This window comes from Fukomys damarensis, unplaced genomic scaffold (genome assembly GCF_012274545.1).
Source record: "Fukomys damarensis isolate Sample0158 unplaced genomic scaffold, DMR_v1.0_HiC HiC_scaffold_39, whole genome shotgun sequence".
In the NCBI taxonomy this organism is placed as follows: Eukaryota; Metazoa; Chordata; class Mammalia; order Rodentia; family Bathyergidae; genus Fukomys; species Fukomys damarensis.
In genome coordinates, this window is record NW_022900951.1 from 83166522 (window position 1) to 83172638 (window position 6117).

Here is a 6117-nt window from a genome sequence, read left to right on the forward strand (position 1 = left end):
AAAGGAACCTTAACAGGAAGTCCAGCAGGTTATCTCTCTCTCTCTTTTGCCCTAAGTGTAGCTCTCACTGTATGCTGTGATGTGATCACTGATAAAAGATTAACAAGTTGTTACCAGGCACAGTGATACAGAGGCTATAAACTAACCACCCCCTCCTACCCACAACCCACCATTTTTCTGGGCATTTCCTAGTTAACCCTCACCTACAATTTCCTACCCTAGGCCTCATTGCTCCAGAAGACAAGCAGGAGTGTCTTAAGGTTTTAACAAAGCAGGCAGCCACTATACAAGGATATCATTAGGTCCCTTTTAAGACAGAGCACTTGCTTTCCTGTCATCCCTGGACCTCTATTCCTCCAGAATGACACCCTCACTACTTCACAAATCACCTCCTCTGATGACTTTGAAGAACATTATGGTTGCAAACAATGACCTTGGGGATGTAATACTGACAATACTCATATTCTTTTAAAAAGATAGTAGGGGGCCGGGGATTTAGCTCAGTGGTTCTGGTACCTGCCTCACAATCTCAAGGACCTGAGTTTGATCCCTGGTACCAAAAATAAAAATAAAATAAAAAGTAAATAAAAAGGTAGTAGGGAGTGTGATAGGATGTGATATTAGATGACAAATACTTACCAGTCATGTCGTAGGCAACCCCACATGTGAGTTTTACCTCCTGTTTTCCAACAGCGCTAATGTCTGAGGTTTTGTGGGGGTTGCTATGGAGAAAGACCAGTTACCTTAAAAGAACAAAGAGAAAATACTCCTTGCAGCTTATTTGCCCGAGTTTGTTTCTGGAATTATCCAGCAGGATGCAAGAAGATGGATCAGCATCTCCCACAAGAGATCTTTGAAGATAATGTGAAGGCCCTACTCTTTTGGCTTAAAAGCCCTGAAAGCCTTGATTTTAAATTCACGTATAGAAGATGACAGAGTAGCAATGTGAAACAGATAGTTTTGAGTGCCTGGGCTGATTTCAGTTCCCATCTTCACAGCAGCTGCGATTGCTGAGTAAAGAGAGCCTAGGGTAGCTGTTCAAGATGCCAAATATCAAAATCTTCAGTGGCAGCTCCCACCACAATATATCTTAGAAGATTGTTGACTGCTTAAACCTGAAGCTAGGCAAGGTGGTGACTAAGAAGTTTAGCAACCAGAAAACCTGCATGGAAACTGGTGAAAGTGTACAGTGGAGAAGATATCCACATTGTTCAGACTGGTTGTGGTAAAATCAATGACAATTTATTGAGCAATTAGATACTGATTAATGCCTGCTAGACTGCATCAGCCAGCCAGTTTACTGCAGTCATCCTGTGCTTTCCTTATGCCCAGCACAATAAGAAGGGTGAGCTTTAATCTCAGCCAAACTTGTTGCAAATATGCTGTCTGTAGCAGATGCAGACTATATCATCACTATGGATCTACATGCTTCTCAAATTTAGGGCTTTTTAAAAAAAATATCTAAATGGATAATTTGACCAGGTATGGTGGTGCACACCGGTAGTCCCAGCACTTGGGAGGCTGAGGCAGGAGTATCATTGTTAGTTCAAGGCCAGCCTGGACTACATAGAGAGACCTTGTCTCAATCAATCAGTCAATCAATTAACAATTTGTATGCAAAGCCAGCTGTCCTGATGTGGATTAGGTAGAATTTTTTTGTGTGGTGGAGCTGTACTACTGTCTCATGTCTCACCTGATGCTGGTACAGCCAAGACAGTTGCCGCTATTGCAGGCAGGTTGAATGTGGACTTTGCCTTGATTCACAAAGAAGGTGGCCAATGAAATGGACCACATGGTACTAGTAAGATATGTGAAGGACAGAGTGGCTATTCTTGTGGATGACATGGCTGACACTTGTGGCTGGAGCTACCAGAGTTTATGACATCTTGACTCATAGACATTTTCTGGCCCAGCCATTTCTCACATTAACAATGTATGCTTCAGAGCAATAGTAGTCACTAATATCACATCTTAGGAGGACAAGATGAAGTAATATTCCAAAGTAGAAGTGATCAACATGTTCATGATCTTTGCAGAACCCATCAGGAGAACTTACAAGGGGGACTCTGTTTCCTTCCTACCTGTTCAGTCATGTCCCTTTATAATAGAGTAACTTCTGAGCTTTTTAAACATAAAATCAATCAGCCCCTTGTCTTCCCTTGGTATTCGATGACAAATTTGGAAGACTCAGCTTGCTCCATTATACCTTTCCACATCCCACATCAGGCATATTAGAGTTTATCCTAAATTGAGAAAAGATAGATTGAGCCTGACTGCTGGGATTTCCTACTTGCATTATCATATTCTGCCTTCCTAGATGATTTTGTGAGCCTTGAAGCTTTGATTAGAGCTCGGGGGGGCTGCAGTTAGGCTTATTTGAATGTGATTATGGAAGCTCAGACTCCTTTCCATGTGAATACTTCAGGGTTCTTTGTTCAGAACACCTAGCAACAGAGCCCACCACCCATGTGTGACAAGTTCGATGAGTTCTATCCTAAAGTACAGAAACCCTTGGGCAGTCCCAAACCTAGTCCCAGTAGTGCAGGTTCCTGTAAGGCATGAGTAGGCAGCTCAGCTCAAGCGGCTCTTGGACGGGATTGTGAAGGTGGGGAAGGGAATAGATAATACCTCCAGCAAATGTTTCTTGGGAGGAGGAAGCCTGACCCATCATCATCTGCTTGTCTGTATAGCTTGGATTCCCCTACCTATTCCTACAGCCACTTTGACCTTCTTGCCAAATAGCCCCTTGGGCCCAAGTGACTCTCTTCCTGCTTTGTCATCGTTAACATTCACATTAGATAATTTGCTGCTGTAGCTCAGTCTTCCTTAGCCTGCTACCACCACAGTAATTGGTTTTAGCTGGTGCCTTTTGATTAATTTAAATATTTAATTTTCATCTTCCTTCCTTGGATCAATTTGGCCTCTCATGACCTGAGAGTTCTGTTAAAAAGATTGATGTTATTGTCTCTTGTAGAGGAAACTAATAAAGTATGTGTGCATGACTTTGGGTCTATATCATAAGTGCACTGATTTCTCTGCTGAAGGTTTAGTTTAGATGTCTTGCAGTCCATTGGTGGTTCATATTTCCAAATTATTTTAGCTACCTTGTTAGTCAAGAGAAAATATAGTAGTAGTTTTATTCAAATGTATCTAGGGTATACTGAGAGCTAGACATAGTCTAATTCTGTGCAGTGTATCTGAATTACAAAATGTATAATGCCTGCTATGTTTCATTTGTTTGTTTTTGTTTGAGACAGTCTCACTGTGTAGTACAGGCTGGCCTTGAACTCACCATGTAGCCCAGGCTGGCCTGGAACTCATAGCAATCCTGCCTCAGCCTCCCAAATGCTGGGATTACAGGCGTGTGCCACTATGCCTGGCCACCTGCTGGATCTCTGATTCTTCTGGTGGACAAAATTAGGTATTTGCCTACAGGAGGAAAGTAGCTTCCATAATTTATTCATTGAATCAACTTTGCCAGATATAATTTCCTTTCACCCGAGTGCTTGGATTATAGGCATGTGCCACCATACTGGGCTTCAAAACAAATTTTATTTAGAAGGGCTGAAATTAAATGCCAGTCATGTCAGCTACTGGTGAAGGGAAATTATATCTGGCAAAGTTGGTTCAAAATGTCCTGAGATTTCTGTTAAAAAGAATGATATTACTGTCTCTTATAGAGGAAACTAATCAAGTATGTTTGTGAAAAAATAAAACTCTAGTATACTCTGTGGGAAGAGAAGCATAATCATCCACAGATCAGCCATTAACTCGAGAATCTGCACTAGTTTCTCATTTTAGCCCTTAAAGGAGCCAGAAAAGATGAGCCCATTGAGCTGGGCTTGGTGACACATTCCTGTAATCCCAGCACTCAAAGCTGAGCCAGAAGGAGTGCTGAGAGTTCGAGGCCTGCTTGAACTACAAAGTGAAAACCTGTCTCAAAAAAAAAGAAAAAAATGATGAATCTTACAGGTTTAAAAAATAGTATAGCTGTGTATTTTCTTTATTAATATCTACTTGTAATATATTAACATTTAAAATTTTAAAATAAAATAGAAACCTGGAAAAAACAGTATAGCAAGACAATACACACTGTAATTTGTGAAGCAGAAGACTTCTCTAAGTAACATACACACCGCACCCTTCAGCTAAATAATTAAACAGCTTCAAAGACAGGCATGAGGTAGAGATCAAGAAAAAGGCAGAAGGATGAGAAAGGTGGTGCCATCCTGCTGTTGGCAATTCTGGAGGCATCTCATATGGTTAATTTTACTCCTCCATGTGTAATAATAAACCAATATGTTCTCAAGTGTCACTTTCTCACTCCCCAAGAAACTTGCCCAACTCAGCATTGTCTGAGAAAGGGGTGTTCAAAGGAGCTAGTGAGAACACCCAGGGGTAGAGGCCAGTAAGTCCAAGACCTCCTGGAGTGTAAGAATAGGATCTTGATGACTGTTTTGATGTCAGGAAAGCTGCCAAGCAACAGCAGTGAGAGAGAAACCCCATTAAGAGGAAATGAATTTCCACATTGTTTGGAGGGACATTTGTTACATAAGTGAACAATTTTCTGATCACGAGGGCAGTTAAACATTGTGTAGGATTGTAGAATGCCCTTCTTTGGAAATTCCTATTGGTGTGGGCTGGCTTTAGCATTTTTCTTTCAAAAGAAAAAGATTCACTGAATGGTGTAATTGGCAGAGAGTTTAGACTTTGAAGCCAGACAGACCTGAGTTTGGATTTTGCTTTGGCACTGTGGGAAAGCCACTTCAGATCTCTGTATTTTAATTTCCTCATCTGGAAAATGGGTATGACTCTTGCCTGTCAGTATGGCTGTGGCACACAGTAAGTTTTAACAAATTATTAACTGTTATTATCTAAGAATACTGGTGACTTAAACAATCATATCACTCACACCAGAATGGAGCGGGGAGCAGAGGGGCACAGCTTCCAGGATGTTTCAGTAAGAGGCATGGGAAGGGTTTAGGGTGCACTGAGTGGAGTGCAGGCACTCAGAAAAGTGAGACATAGTAATTTGGAACTGGGAATCATTATGTGTTTTTAGTAGTCTTGGCTTGGTGAGTGGGGGAGTATAGCCCGCCCACTGTAAGATAATGGTCTATTCCTAGGGGAAATCCTAATTACAGGTGAAAAGGTAGTCTATTCAGAGGTGAAAGGGGACCACTTGCAGGTAAAATAGGAACAGCAGTGCCCTTTTGCAGGTGAAAGAGGGCTGTCCAAGCTTTTGTGTTCTGTGAGATTTCTTCTATGCTCCCTCAAAAATTTCTCAAGATTTTCCCCTAAACTCTAAATGCCCTGAAGACCTCAGAAAGACTGTCTATTCATAAGATTCTATAAACAGAAACTAGGGAAAAATACAGATGAGAAAATGAAAAGAGATGATGATGGCTCCTTCATTCAAATCTGTAAGAATCTGGGGGTGGAAGACTCCCCAGGTCCCATGTTTAGAGAAAAGCTCAGTCCAAGAGAACTGCAGATTGGGAATAACTTCCTAAATTTAACCATTGGGGAAATTTCAACCATCATTTTAAAAAATGTGTAGACTCCAAGAGCACCATTATTTTTGGGGTTTTTGTGTGTCTGTGTTTGTTTTTGGTACCAGGGATTGAATTTGGGTCCTTGTGCTTGTAAGGCAGGCCGTGGAACCACTGAGCTCAATCCCCCGGCCCAAGAGCATCATTATTAAACAAATTCAGAGTAGCTGACTTCTTGCCAGCATCAATAAGTCCTTGATTCATTCTGTTCCTTGTGCTCCAAATTGGATAATTTCCTCTTTCTCAAGCCCTCTTGTGTGCTCCCTTACCCACTGTCTTGTGACCCTACATATACTATTCCCTGTAACTAGAAAGTTCTCCCCTAAAGCCAAGGCTGGAGATTAGGGTGTGCCATACTGGCTAAGAAAATGGGTGTGACTTGTTAATTGCAAAGTTCCCAGACACATGCACAGAACATTTCCCATGTGGACTTCTTGTGAGAAGTCATCAAGGTTTGTGATAGTATGGCTTAAACTTGACATGAGCCTGAAGAGTGGGAAATACAAGGGGAAAGTCGCTATTGAACTCTGGGCTACTGTGTTCTTTTTTTTTTTTTTTTTCTTTT

At 41.4% G+C, this 6117-nt stretch overlaps 1 pseudogene; it reads left to right on the forward strand.

Moving 5' to 3' along the window:
- The first annotated feature begins 1722 nt into the window (after positions 1-1722).
- LOC104855250 lies at positions 1723-2105 on the forward strand (annotated as a pseudogene).
- The last annotated feature ends 4012 nt before the right edge of the window (positions 2106-6117 follow it).